The 15568-nt window shown below is 33.5% G+C and overlaps 2 protein-coding genes and 1 pseudogene across 11 annotated transcripts in view; all 3 read left to right on the top strand.

The window, feature by feature from the left end:
- The window catches only part of LOC146936091 (putative disease resistance RPP13-like protein 1), a 106616-nt gene that overhangs the window by 22882 nt on the left and 68166 nt on the right, over nt 1-15568 (top strand). The window lies entirely within an intron of this gene.
- Nucleotides 1-15568, top strand: part of LOC146936088 (putative disease resistance RPP13-like protein 1) — an 88870-nt gene that overhangs the window by 5136 nt on the left and 68166 nt on the right. For 6 of the 9 annotated variants that reach the window (XM_085751098.1, XM_085751097.1, XM_085751096.1 and 3 more), the window contains exons 1-2: nt 5341-5426; nt 5547-5601. The exons of 1 other annotated variant lie outside the window; for it this stretch is intronic. The gene's annotated coding sequence lies outside the window, so the exon portion shown is untranslated. Of the gene's footprint in view, nt 1-5340; nt 5447-5546; nt 5602-15568 lie in introns of those variants that run through there. 2 more of the 9 variants (XM_085751092.1, XM_085751095.1) reach the window with 1 other exon arrangement.
- The window catches only part of LOC146936090 (putative disease resistance RPP13-like protein 1), a 78394-nt pseudogene continuing 68166 nt past the window's right edge, over nt 5341-15568 (top strand). The window contains exon 1 of the transcript XR_015030451.1: nt 5341-5426. The product of XR_015030451.1 is annotated as a putative disease resistance RPP13-like protein 1 (transcript). The remainder of the gene's footprint in view (nt 5427-15568) is intronic.

Below are 15568 nucleotides of genomic sequence, written 5' to 3'. Positions count from 1 at the left end.
GGTTATATATACACCTGTGAAATATTTGTTGCCTTTATCCATGAATCTCATAATATTATGATATAAGTTAGTAGTACATAAAATAAGGATTGATTCTTTGCTTAGGAAAACATTTCTTCTAGAATTATGTTTATTTTTTGTTTAAAGAATCATTTAATACATATATGAATCAATAGTAGCATGAACATTTTTTTTCGCATATAAGATTCAATTTTCTTCTGATTTAAAATTGAATATTTGGTTTATAGCATGATTATCATATTTGAGTTTATTGTTGTTAAGTTTCTACAATAATATTTGTTAATCATGCATTTTGAATATATTTCATGCTATGTTTGTTGTTGCTTTTATGCGATATATATATAAATGTATTGTCATACACACATTGGTATGATTTGTGACTTGCATCTTCTTTCAAATTCGAGTTTGTCTTCACTACTTTTACAAACAAGAACAAACTACTTTTACACAGATTAAGAATGATGAGTCAGCTGAAATTGATGGAAGTGGACAGTTGGATCACAAGTTTGTCTATGATTGGAATCAAGGAAATCTGATTATTCTGATGACAATTTCAATTCATTAACCAATATATGAAAGACAAACGTCAGAATGCTTTCATGTTTTTCTCATTTCTATTAGATTTCATTTAGGATAGTTTTAGATATTGTGTGTGACTTGCAAGGTTGTCAAATTTTGCTTCAGATTGAAAGAAGAGAGTAAGATCGTAAAACATAAAATCGCAAAATCAGTCAAACATAGAGGACTTGAAACAAATTTTTCATAGTTTAGGATTCTACTCATGATTCAGATCGGTAAGGCAGAGAAAAATCATAGAATTTCAAGGATTATGATCGGGATTGTAAAAATAATGGTGACTTGTTTTAATTGACATGATAATTATTGCAATATCATTCCAGAACACAAACTTCTTATTATATTACCGTCACAGTCTTTAAATTCTGCATACTTTGACACCCTTTTTTTTGGTAATATAAATTGCATCGCATCACATTTTCCCTTGTTTTACGTCTAAACGTATAGTTATCTCACCATTGCGGAGGGTTGGGTAGCTCATTTGGTTGAGCTAAAGAATTAAAGTAGTTAAGAAATTTAAGATTTAGGACTCAAATCTTAGAAAGAGAAAAAAAAATCCTAACATAACAACTAATATACCAAAATTTATCATTCAAAAAAGTTTCTCCACACAGCTGGATACTCAATTGGCCTATTGATGATATACTCCAAAAAAGTTTCCTTACTCCTATATTGTATCCAACTCAGTTATGAATTGAAATAACATTTTTAATAGGCTATTAAGCCATCGAATTCAAGAATTTGCGCATGTTATGTAAAGAATTTTGTGTCATGCTTCGAATATAACATTAAAGACTTTTATAGAAAGTTGTAAGAATTGAGTAGTATGAGTATTATGAAAGGAAACAAAGTAGTGTGAGAATCGTTCACAATAGTTATGCAATTGGGAGGTTAGGCAGTTATTTGATGTAAAATGACATAATCAGTCTTACAATTAAAACCAGTTTCCATCAGATGTCTTTTGAAAACCAGCGCAAAAATAAAATAAAAAATAACACTATGTTTCGAAACGCAAGTACAAACTTTAAACTTTAAAAAATAAAAATGACAGCTGGATCAGAAATATGTTAATGATCATGTGCTTTGTGTGATGATGTGAGGACTCAGGCATCCTCTTCAACCTCTGATCCGTGTCTCAGAAGTTTCATTTTATTTTCAGTCTCTTTTCAATTTACTGTATGTATGTTCCTTCGTAGTTCATACACCGGAAGTTGACTTGCCAATTTAGTGAAATGAAATTCAATAAAACACTACTTTCATTGCAGTACTGCTGATTGGATTCAAAACGGTTGCTCATTGTTTGTAATCTTCAATTGAAATTCATTACTTTTTCTCACTTTGTGAATAGGTCTATCTATCTGCGTCACTAAGTATACGTATCTCTATTGAGAAATTGTGCTCTTTATTGGAAAATAATTTTTTGGTAACACTTTCATTTTTGTCATTTTTGTTGGAAAGTTTTGTTACAATTGAATAATGATGTTATGGAATATTGAGAGCCAAATTTAAATGAAGGTGGTTGATGCATCATTGGGTTGATAAAGTAAGCCAAAGTCTTGTTTCTTTGACCATCCTAAGGAAAGAAGGAAACGTTGAAGCAGATTTAGTCCGTTAAGGTTCGGGGGGTTTAAAGGCATCGAGTTTTTCTGCTATGCACTTGTTCTGTTTTAACATTTAATTGTTCAAGTCCTGTTCTGGTACTGCCATTAAGCACAAACAAGATCATGTTTGTGGTCCCTCCTTCGAATTGGTGAAGTATGAATTTCTTTCTTGACCAATTACATCAAAATTTGATGATCAACTATTTTCTTATTCTCCTTGTACTCTTGTTTAATGCAATTACTTTTGGTAGATAAATGAAAACATTCTGCACTTGCATATTTAAAGTTGCGATTTTGGCAGCGGCATAGCTCTCTCTATCGACATAGCCACAAACAGACAGTGTCTGCCTGAGAAATATATATCCCATCGTAATAAGTTTTGCATAACATACAACTTCTGCAGTCTAATTATGACGTTGCATTAACAGAAAATTATTAAAAACCATTTCATGGCCTTCTTCATTTTCAATTTTTATTCATTCTAGATGTTTATTAAAAAAAGGTTTAAATTGTTGAGATCCTTTACATTAAATTTCATGGATATTCATATTTGTCACTGCTCATAGTTGATTTAGTTTTGAAGTGTGCTTTCAGAAGAGATACAATTCATAGAAGTATTTCTCAAAGAGGATCTGTTTTGAAGATGATGATGTTTTCAAGGAATTGAGAGCTTTGTACACACTCTTTGCAACCCATTACCATTAGAAAATGAAATCCGAGGAATACACTCTAGTCCAACATCTGCATTTTTTTATTTTATTTTTGAGAAATTTTGCACACTTATTTTCCATTAGTAATAGTATCTACACTTATTGTACATTAGTATCTTATTCTCCATGTTTAACACATCTGTAATAACCGTTCTTCTTATATATCAGATCATAACAATGAGATCACGACTGTAGTTTGATGAACTAGGCAGTGTGGTGTTATGAAACACATGGTTTTAAATTCGTTCCTGTTGAAAGAAAATGCTGGTGCATACATACCTAAGGAAAATCTCAGAAGATGATGATAAAGAAAAAAAAAATCGAACTTCATAGAGGGAAAAGACCAAGAAATGAGTAAAAGGAACAATGTTTGTCGGCTATTTTTGAGTATGGATCATTGTTAATGTTAACTTTGTTGTGGCGTGGCGAATGGGGTACGATTCAGGGATGATGTTGTAATATGAATTGTAGTATTTAAATATAAGTTGTTGGCTATTTTTGAGTATGGATCTTTCATTGATAATACAAAGGAACTGCAGCTGCTCTGCAGTCGGAGACGTAGACAATATTGGCCGAACTTCGTGACCAAACATCATGTGTTCGTTATTTGTGTTTATTGTTTCTTTAATCTTGATTTTTGAACCGGTTTGCTGTTCTAACATATTTATTGGTAACAGACCTTATTTACATTGGAAGGGAAGCCAATTTAAACTGTCACATGTCTTTTAAATTAAAACCAGTTTCCATCAGATGTCTTCTTGGCAATAGTACTTGGTGATTTTCTTCACATTCTAAATCCTATTGAGTATTAAAAGGTTGTGATTTCAAAATAGTTGTATTAAAACTCTTCAGTAATGCACTATGGAATCATGAATATGTTTTACGTTCAAAAATGCAGCTATATAAAGAGGTGAATGAAAATATAGTAGGATAGATTTTTTTTTTGACTTCCACTCAATGTTTGATGTATGGTGAAAAATCAATTTCAATATGTACTCGTCTAACAGAAATATCATTATTAATTTATTCATGCATAGTTTTAGACTAAGTGATAATTTCACATCTCTTCTTTTGATGTGACATAATAATAAGGACTAATAATAATGCAATCAATGGGGGAAGTAAGGAAGTCTTACACGCGGTTGTTTATAGTCAATGGACTATATTGTGTGGCAGATGCAATTACATGTTTATTGTCATGGGGTCCTTGATAACGAATCTAAATAATTATTTTCTCCGTTTTAAAATGAGTGTTATTTTAATAAAAAAATTATTTTAAAATAAATGTTACTTTCAGTTTCCAATGCATGTATTCACTTTGTTTTCTTTGAAAAATAGCACTAGGTTGTGCCATTGTTCCAAATCTGATTCACGTATAATAATGCCAGTTTTTAAAAAGAAAAATACAGTTGAATCAGTAAAAAAACAACATTCACAACAATTAATGAAAATGAATGTAAATTAGTAAGGTTGGTGTAAGTAATATGATAAAACTTATAAAAGTTAGTGTAAATAATCAAGTGGATATAGGTTGCTAACTTACACCTTAATAATTTTATATTGTGTAGTAAATGTACACCTTAGTATTTTCATATATGGGTGTAAATTAGCAGCCCAATATATATATATATATATATATATATATATATATATATATATATATATATATATATATATATATACTCTAATAATTTGCCTAACATCGTAGAATAGTCACTGACGACAACTCAAGAGTTTATTGGGCATGCAAACGGTTCATTGTGATCCATCGTTGGATTGAGATCAACTAGTTCATATTTTAAGTTTAATATTTAGTATTTCTACACTAAAATTTAAATTGTATGATCCCGATCCAATGACTACAGTTGAGTCGAAATCGTGACTGCATCATTTTTCTCAAGGAATCTCTATTTCTTGTTTTTGAGGTTGAGTTGAGGTGTGTTCTAGGTGGAATAATATTATACAATATTAATATAAAAAAATATAAATTTAGATTCAATAATACAGTAACTTAGGAAAAATTATATTTTAATTTGTAGCTAACTACAACGGTTTTTTGTCACTTTAAAAAAAACATTTTTTTTTCTCTCAATTTTTTTTTTTAAATAATTTAATGGTTAGATTTACACAATTTAAATGTTGGGAAATGAAGAACTCAAAGTTTAAACCTTGACACTTGAAAATAATTTCGTTTGATAGCTATCAACTAGGCTACACTTACGGTACTTAGCTTACAACCTTTTACCTTAAAGCTAACAGGAAAACAAAAATGAAAAATATTTAATTCATAGAAAAGAAAAAGGAAAGAAAAAAAAAAAAGGATACTTATCTTCGTATTGCCTGGCAAGTGGTGGGAAGGTGCCATGCATTTGTGTGGTGTAGAAAGAAGCGAAGTCAGTTGATAATATATCATTCACTTTCGTCTTCTTAATATCTTTGATATGTTGTTGTGCTTCATCTAAATCTTTATTTCCTTGCGAGATCTCAAATTCAGCTTATTTGTTCCACACATTTTCAAGTAACTTCTCTCTTTAAATAGTAAACACATTTTTCACTTACTGTTTCCTCTTAATTTCCCTTGTTACTCAAATTTCATATATTGCCTCTAAATCTTTCATGTTTTATATTTCCATGGCAGATCTCAATTGTGCTTTTCTAACAAAGATCACAGTTTGTTTGTTCTCAAACTTCAGGTAATCTCCTCCTTTGCTAGTAATAGTTAATCTTTCAAATTATGTTACATGATTCGTCCCAGTAATACTTTATTTTATATTTAAGTTAAGTCATAATGATGAATACATAATAATTTGATAAAGTTAATTGTAGGTAAAATTATTATTTTCTTTATTCCATTTATTACTTTTTGTAAAGTACCCGGTGACTAGAAATTCATCTTTTTAAAGTGAATAAGTAGGGTTTTTGAGATTTTAACCCTAATCCTGCATATATTATCCAATATTTCTATTAAAGCTAAGTTCACAAGGACTAATCTTTCTTAATTTTTTTTAATATATTGATTTTAAGCACATTCTATTTATTTTTTATATTTGGTTTCTGCATAGAATTTTGGCTAATTTCGCCGTTGAATTCAATGGGAGTTCTAGAACACACAGTCCAACGTATATCTACTTTAAATCTACTTCTACGTTTTTTTTTAGGCAAATCCACTTCAACTTTAAATTAAATTAATTTTTTTAAAGTTTATATAATAGATTACCAATTAAACTTTAGAAAAAAATTGCCAACAAAATGATAATACTAACGTTCTACTTTAAACTATTGACACGTTCCTTTTCAAAAAAATTTGTGTGTGAAAAATATAAAATTTGTTAAAATAATCAACTCTGACATATTCTCATCCATTTGACAAATTGTCCATTAGTCACTAAAGAAGATACAATTGTTACACGAGACTAATTAATATACTAATTATAATTAATTATAAAAAGGGTTAATAGACTTTTATCCCCTGCCATATGGACGTATTTTGGTATACCCCTTACAAAAAAAACTTGGAGATTCCCCCTTGAAAAATGAAGATTCTTTGGTTCACACCCCCAAGCCATATGACTGGATCAATGAGATGATGTGGCTTTTTAAATTTCTTTTCCAATTATTTTTTCCATTTGAATTTCTTTTATTAAAAACTTAATTTCATAAATTAAAAACATCAAAAAAAATATTTTCTTTTCTTGATTTCCTCCTTCCTTCTCTCTCTCTCGTCCCTACTCCATGTCCTCCCTTCTCTCTCTGTTCTTCTTTTTTTCTCCCTCCTCTCTCGTTCTCATTCCCATTTCATCCTTCCTCTCTTCTCTTCATCCTTCCTATTCTCTTCTCTCTTTTCTTTTTTATTGAATCCCATTTTCAAGATCTATGTTTTTCTCAAATCATCAACATAAAAACCGTTCTTCTCTCTGTTCTTTTTGTTGTGTTGGTTTTGTTGAAGACGGTGGCGGCGACGGTCGTTCGCCGGAGAACGAACCCAAACGCGAATTTTGTTCGACGGTTGTTTAACGGCGGCGGGCGGCAAATTTTTTGAGAGAAATTTGTTGTTGTGGGTTGTTGTTTTTGCTGTGATTTGAGACGAAATGAGCATTTGTATTTCTGGGTTTGTGTTTGTTTTTTGGTGGTGGCCGAGTTTGAACCCCCGAACTTTACATATATTATGCATTGTCCATACCAACTGAGTTAAGCTCACGAGGACTGAGTTTGTGTTTGTTGTTGTTGTGGTTTGTGTTTCTGGATTTGAGAGGAAAAGTGAGGGAATTGTGCTGTTGTGGGTTGTTGTTGTTTTTGTTGTGTGGTGTTAGTTGTGTTATGTTGTGTTCGTGAAAGAGAAGATGAGATAGAGGGAAGAAGATGATGAGGTAAAAAAATTGGGGATTGAGTTTGATGAAAAGATGAAGAATGTTGTTGGGAAGAAGAAGAAAGTTGTTGGAGAAGAGGAGAAGAGAGAAGAAATTGAATTTTTAATGGGTTAAATGGCTTTTAATTATTAGAATAAAAAAATAAATATAGAAAACTAAATCGAAATTAAAAAAGTTCAGATTTTTTTTGAAATAATTTTTTTAAATTTTTTCTACAAAAATAAAAATTCTGTAAAATATTTTAATTTTTTAAAATCTGGATATTTTTTTTTGAATTCCAATTATAATACAGTTAAAACTCTATAAATTAATAATGTCAGGACCGGAGAAATTTATTAATTTAGAGAGTTATTAATTTATCGATAAATTAATAATTATTAATTTAAAGAGTTTTTAAGTAATTATACTGTACATACCAAACAAAAAGGCAAATTAGTCTATGCCTCTTAGAATTACGTTGCAGCGAACCTTGTGACTCAATGTAAATTAGTAACTACTGTGTTCATATGCATTGGAAATCAATAATGACTTTTAAAGTACAGTAAATGTAAACAAGAAGAACAAATGTGTTCAATGTATTCTTAATATTTTTTTTTTTCAGTTTCTATGAATTATTAATTTTGTGATTTTCTTGGGACCGAAAATTATAAAGGGATCTCCCGAAAAATTATTATCTTATTATTTTATCGAGTTTTTTAATTTTTTACATTGGCCCAAGTCGGGACCGGACAAATTTATTATTTTAGAGAGTTTATTAATTTACCGAGTATTAAATTAAAGAGTTTCTACTGTATGAAAATAAAATTTGAAAAATTACATAATCTGAAAATTCTATTTTATTTTAATAGTCAAAATCTTAATTTCAGATTTTTTTTCGAAAAAATTAAATATAGAAATAATTCAGATTTTTTTTTGACTATTTTATTCGATAATTTTTACAAAATATTTTTCGAAATTAACAAATTAGAAAAAAATTTCATACATTTTTATAAAAAAAGTTATGGAACTTAATTTTCAAAATAAAAAAAATTAGAGATAATATTATTTTTTTATAATTTCTGGAAAATTTTCTTATTTTTTAAGCATTAGGGGTACTTTAGGTATTTCACATCTTTAGTATTATTTTTTGTAAAAAAATTATTATGAGTGCCACGTGGAAATTAAAAAAATCAAAAAATAAATAAATACACAGTCAGCAAGCCACATCATCTCATTTATCCATCAGATGACATTAGGGGGGTAAACCAAAGAATTTTTATTTTACAGGAGGAATCTCCAAGTTTTTTTTTTATAGGAGGTAAACCAAAAGACCCCCAAATGGCAGGGGGTAAAAGCCTATTAACCTTTATAAAAATCAATCACGAGACAAATTACATCACTAGAGAATGACTAAAAGATAAAAATTAATTTTTTTAATATCTCATTTTAATGGTGGTAATATACCTCATTTTAGTCTCTTAAAAATAATGTTTTTTAATATCTTGTACATAAAAAAAAGAGAACAATATAATCCACCAGACATAATTTTTTTACGCTTAATTATTTTGTTTTTCTAAATAACAAGTGTTAGCAAAATCTTTTTTCAGGTGAAATGTTACTAAAATCTTAATTTCTAGAATTTAAATAATTAAAGATTGTTTGTAAAATGATATTTAAATTAATTTAGAAAATTTATATTTCCAAAAAGAAATTTTAGAATTATATGTGCACTCGAAAGCTGGCGGTTATAAGTTTAAAATCCGGTAACTGTCACGCGAAAGCCGATGGTATCTTTAAATTAATTTTCTACTAAAAATTACTATTTTCAAGTAAGAATTAATTATTTTTCAAAAATAGGACTTTGAAGTTATAATTCTTACCACGCGAAAGCGGGAAATTACAAGATTCAACTTATGGCACCGCGTCTGTTAGAGTAAGCGGTATATTTAATTTAATGATTTCCCGCGAAGAAAACTATCTTGTTTTAATTATGAAAGTATTGTTTTGCAAGTATCAACGGTCGACGAGAACTACATTCCGGTCTCTTGTTATTATTATTAAATTAAATTCAATACTTTATTTTTACGCACAAAACTAAATTGTTTCGAATTAGCCTTAGATAAACAAAGAAAAGACAGAAAGTGGTACTTGTGATGGTTTATGTGAATTCGACAACCTTTTATACTAAAACCGATATAGTCGTACAAACCTTTAGTTTGTAAAATCATTACCAACAAAATTTGTTTTTTTTTTTAAGAAATATGATTATAGCATTTCATTAATGATAAGACTTTCAATACAATTGGGTATATAATAATAAATAACGGGACTAGCGAGTAACGTGGCTTCTCTTGCAAGAGCATGGGCAACCCCGTTAGCTTGTCGCCTAACAAACTCCACCCTAGAGTTGGCAAAAGTAGAACTAAATAAGGAACGACAAGAGGAGATGATGCAATCAAATTCAGACATGTCATTCCTAGTGAAAAGCATCAGCCATCAGTTTAGAGTCTGTTTCAAAATCAATGCCATCAAAATGCATATCACCCACCCATTGCAAGGCCGAGTGCAAGGCCATACCTTCAACCACATCAACTGAAACTAGACAAGGATAACTAACAGCCATATCCAGAACAAAGATACCATCATAATCACGGATACAGATGCCGATACCTGTATGGTTGAGATGTGAAGAGAAAGCATCATCGATATTACATTTGTACCTTCCCGGCGGAGGGGGCTGCCACGTAGTGACAGGGTGTGGAAGCGAAGAAGATGCCCCCCCCCCCCCCCCCCCCACATCTATAGGTAGTGGCGCCTGCTGAGGAGCGAAAGATGCGAGAGTAGCGGGGGAATTAGCCAACTACCAATCAATGACCATATCCTGAGCACGCTCCACAACCGTGGCGCTGGTTTCCGTAACATCATCCCATACTCGAAGATTATGGTGCTTCCAAATACTCCAAAGCACAGTTGCCATACGTTGGCCTACCTCACTAGATAAATTCTTTAACAACGAGAAAATAGCATCCGTAGTCGAACCTGTACTAGATAAAGCATGTTGAATAGCACCCCACAAACCAGTCTGGTTCCAAACCTGGACAACAAAAGAACAGTAAAACAATACATGGGTGAGATCTTCATGGTTCGAATCACAACTAGCACAGTTTGTCGGACAAACAACGCCTTTGTCAAGTAGGCGTACATGAGTCGGCAAACAACCCCAACACATGCGCCAAACTAAATTCTTGACTTTTGGCGGTACCTTCAGATTCCAAATCCCCAACCAAAATCCCGAACACCAAAGATGAGAAGAGTCGACTAACTCAGATACACATAATTTGTAAGCACTACGAACAGAGTACCTGCCATGTCGTTCCGCTTTCCAAATAATTTTATCATAATCAACATGAGATATAAGTGGCGTATGGAGAATTTTGTCTGTAATATCCAAACTAAAAACTTGTCTTACCACCTGTTCATTCTAGCTTTTATCATACAAATTCATCAAGCTATTAATGGTAAAGTTTTGAACAAAGTGAGCTCCTTGGATATCACTAGAAATCCACTCCCCGTTAGGTAACCAAGGTTCATTAAGAATAGAAATAGACGCACCTGAACCTATAGTCCACCGAGCGCCTCTGCGAACAACAAACCTGGCACGCATAATGCTACACCAGACATAACTGGGATTGTGACCTATTAGAGTCGTGTGTAAGAACTAGATGGGAAGTAGCATGTTTTGAAAATACGCGTGACAAGGTAATCTGGTTCTTTTATAAACTTCCAACCCTGTTTTCCTAACGTAGCCAAGTTGAAAGTGGTGAGATCTTTGAAACCCATACCTCCATGTTGTTTTGGTGCGGAAAGCTTCTCCCAATTCATCTAGTGAATGCCTCTTTGTGTTGTTCTCCCGTGACCCCACCAAAAAGAATTCATCATCTTCTCAATCGAATCAATCAAAGTGGTAGGTAAATGAAATATACTCATTACTTCACGCCCTACATTAGAGAGACACTTACCGCTCCAAAAATTAATCTTTTGCAAAACACGATCCTAGATATAAGAGAAAGTCGCACTGCGATCCCTACCTATCATGGATGGAAGACCCAAATATTTACCTGTACCTAATACTACCTGAACTCCAAGAATGTTAGTAATTGTTTGCTTGAGAGGATCAGGAACATTACGACTACAGTAAATCTTGGATTTAGGTAAACTAATAGCCTGACCTGATGTTGATTCATAAAGAGAGAGAATATTCTTCATATCATTTACCTCACCCTCATCGGCTTTGAAATACAGGAAGCAGTTGTCGGCGAATAAAAGATGGGAGACCGGAGGCGCCATATGGCAAATTTTTGTACCCGTAAGGACTCCACGCGTTTCAGCATCTCCGATCAGTGAAGAAAGGCCTTCTGCACAGATAATGAACAAATATGGGGAAAGAGGATCCCCTTGACGAAGACTGTGCCCGGGAATAATAGGACCAACCTATTCATCATTAACAAGATTAGAATAATCTACCGACTCAACACACATACTCATCCAGTGAATCTAATGATTATGGAAACCCATTTTAACCAAAACTGCACGCAAGTAATCCCAGTCCATTCGATCATAAGCTTTACTAATATCTAGTTTCAAAGCAACATACATGTCTTCACCTCGCATCTTGGTCTTCATAAGGTGTAAGACTTCGATTGCTACCATAGCATTATCCAAGATTGACCTACTCGGAACAAAAGCAGACTGGTTATCGGAAATGCATTGAGGCAAGACATCATTCAACCTGTTTGTTAGCACCTTAGATATAATTTTATACAACACATTACATAAAGCGATGGGACACCAATCCTTCATGCTAACCTGCGTGGATCCTTTTGGAATGAGAGCAATGTTTGTAATATTCAAATCAGATGGAAATTGTCCCATGTCTAACCAAGCACAACATTCCTTGAAAATATAATCACTACATAAATTCCAGAAATGTTTATAAAAATCCGGGATACAACCATCAAGACCTGAACATTTGTCCGTGAGTTTGTCATTATTAAGAGCTGAAATAGAAGGGTTAATAACATCAATAACAGAAGAAAAATGACCTCCTTGCTTTTGAAAAATATTCACAAAATAATGTTGCGTTACATCACGCAAACCTTGCTCATTAGTAATTTTATTCCATGTATCATCATCAAGAGAAAGTATGCGGTTTCGCTTTTTGCGAGCCGTAGCCGAAGCGTGAAAAAATTGTGTTTTTATCCCCATCTTTGTACCAACGAGTCTTTGCAAGTTGCCACCAAAAAGCATCTTCTTGAGATAATAAATGATGCATACGTTTCCTTAACTCAAACATTCGAACTCCTCACCTGAAGACACCAACCATGTGTTGTGCAATTGTCTACGACAATCTTCAATGTCAATTTTTAATTGGTGACAATGGGTTTTCCGCCAAACAGACATGTCTTCTACGCACGAAGACAACTTCGGAATAAGAGTATGAGAAGAGTACACCTTCCAGGAGTTAGTAACAAGCTCCTTAAAATCGGGTTCTAATTGCCATGCACTTTCGTAACGAAAATGGCGTGTATGATGCTGAGGCAGAGGTGTAGGAGAGCATTTTAACAAGATAGGATAGTGATTAGATGCAGGTGCCACTAGAGTTTCAATAGTAGCATTCATAAATAAATTAAACCACAAATTATTAGCAAGAGCACGATCTAACCTTTCCTCCACCGCTCATGGCGTACCAAGACTCTTAAACCAAGTGAAAGGATAACCTTCTATCGGGAGATCTGACAAACCTGAATCAATAACCGCTTGACGGAAGCCATGGATAAGCCACCGCAGTCTACGGCTGTGCCCCCTCTTCTCACTTGCATCTAGGATATCGTTAAAGTCACCAAAAATGCACCACGAACCTGCAAATTGATTAGAAAGTTGACGGAGAAAATTCTAAGCGGCAGTTCTACGACCTCCATTAGGATAGCCATAATAGCCAGTCATTCTCCAAGTACCAAGAACAGAATCCATAATCTCAATAGTGATATGATTATTAGAAAAATCAACAAGCTGTCAGTTCAAAGAATTGCGCCAAAATAAAGCAAGACCCCCGCCTCTACCGGTGCGGTCTACATGAAGACAATCATAACCAAGCAAAAAATGAAGTTCTTCAATTTTATTTCGGTGAGCTAGTGTCTCACTTAAAAATAAAAGATCCGGATTGAAGAGCCGGACTAGGAACTTTAAGTTGGGAATTGTATTCGGGCTAACCACACCCCGACAATTCCACGCTACTAAACTCATTTTCCTTGGCAGACCTGATCATCAGGACCCGCAATTACATTTTGTTCATCATACAAAGGATTAGAAATTACATTCATTGCAGAATCCCCCCGAACACTAACATTTGTTCCTATTACATCATTTCCCACAACCCCAACAGCAGCAAAGGAGGACTCTCCATTCTGAAGCGCGAGCACGCGCTTTCTCTTCTTCAACTCCGAACCAGCATCATCAAGAATGCCATCACCTTCGCTTGGAGGATGTTTAGCACCAGTAAAAGTGAAAGGAGCCGCAGGAAGACCAAGCACAATAGAATGACCCTGGTGCAAGTTTGAGGCCGAAGTTCTTGTGGATGAAGAAGGAAGGAGCTGAATCTGACAGCCAACACCACCTGTGTCGTGTTTTGCTTGCATAGCAGTTTGAGCAGCAAGGACATCATGTTTAATAGCATTGTCTACAACAAGCATACAGTCATTAAAATTATTCAAATTCACAACAGAAGCATCAATAGTGGTTCTGCCAGCAGAAGAACCAGCTTGAAAATTATTTTGGTTTGGCATAACATCAGGTATGGGGTCCTGCAACCACTTGTTGGTGGAAGCCGACCCTATACGTGTCGTGACAGGCTTAAGTTCAATTCCCCAGTTGCGCACACCATCATCTGAGTCCAATTCGAACAAGTTAGGACACACCTTGTCCGAATGTCTGAGAATGCCACACCTGTAACAAGAAACACACAGTTTCTCATATTTATAAGGAACAGTAACATAACAACCATTGTTAGCACGAACTTTCCACTTTTTTTTCAATGGTGGAGTGACATCTATCCACACTTTAAGTCACATGTAGGAACTGTGAATGGTGTTATGGCCATCGTAGGTTTGGAGGACACCAAGAAAACTGATGATGCCTTGAGCTACCTTTGGTTGAATGAAACCAAAAGGCAGACCATGAACCTGTACACATATGTCCATATAATTCAAAGGGAGAGTGATCGGAACAACACCTGGAGCAATGCGTTCCATGACTATATGAAAATTATCATATAGCCAGGGACCATCATCAAGGATGCGAGCAACATCTAGTTTGTGGTGGAACTGAAACAAAAATCGGTCAGCATCAGACTTAATAATGGTTACACGTTTTCTAGGTTTCCAAGCACGAGACATGCGTTCACTGAAATAGGCTGCTTTGATTTCTCGATCAGCCAAAAAACGACCGATCAAACAAGGATCAAGGATAGGAGAGGTTTCGGTTTCAGCGGTTAGGTTAAGGGTTAAACCCTCATCATCCAAAGTGAGTCCATCGACGTTAAGTTGCGTGGGATCCATGGAAACAGAAAGGAAAAGGATGACAGGGATGGAAAAGCACATGAAACAGACAAAAGCAAAAATAGAAAGGTAAAAACGCATATAGCAGAAAAACTAGCGTTAGGGTTTGTGAGGGATGGAGCACACTACACACGAGGAATCATATTTAAAGGGATGGAGAGAAGCATCTTTTTTTTTTTTTTTTTACGTTTGTGGAGAGAAGCATCTAGATCATGGATCAGATGAACAACAACCTCTCACTAGGCAAGATTCGACCCAGATGCAACGGCAGTCCAAAAATGGGTGCAGCTGAAACCCTAGGCGCTAGAAACCCTAGGAGAGAAAAAAAGCCTTTGTCAATCATAAATAATTTACATTGGAAGTTTTTTTTTTGGTAGGGATTTACATTGGAAGTTTACCAACAAAATATGTTATTAATTACACTTTAGAAAACAAATTACCAACAAATTTACGATACTAACATTCTACTTTAAACTATTAACCCTTGTACTATTTGACACTTTAGAAAACAAATTACCAACAAATTTACAATACTAACCTTCTAATTTGTTATTAAATTACACTTTAAAAAATCAACTGTTACATATTCTCATTCATTATAAACTTTATGTGTAAAAAAATTATTTAAAAAAAATAAAATCAACTCTTACATATTCTCATTCATTCAAAAGGTGACAATCTAAAATCTTTGGTATGTACCT

Source organism: Medicago sativa, chromosome 3, assembly GCF_051527215.1.
Source record: "Medicago sativa cultivar Bolivia chromosome 3, Bolivia_mono, whole genome shotgun sequence".
Classification (NCBI taxonomy): Eukaryota; Viridiplantae; Streptophyta; class Magnoliopsida; order Fabales; family Fabaceae; genus Medicago; species Medicago sativa.
Note: the sequence above shows the minus strand (reverse complement) of the source record. Positions and strands in the feature narration are given on the sequence as shown.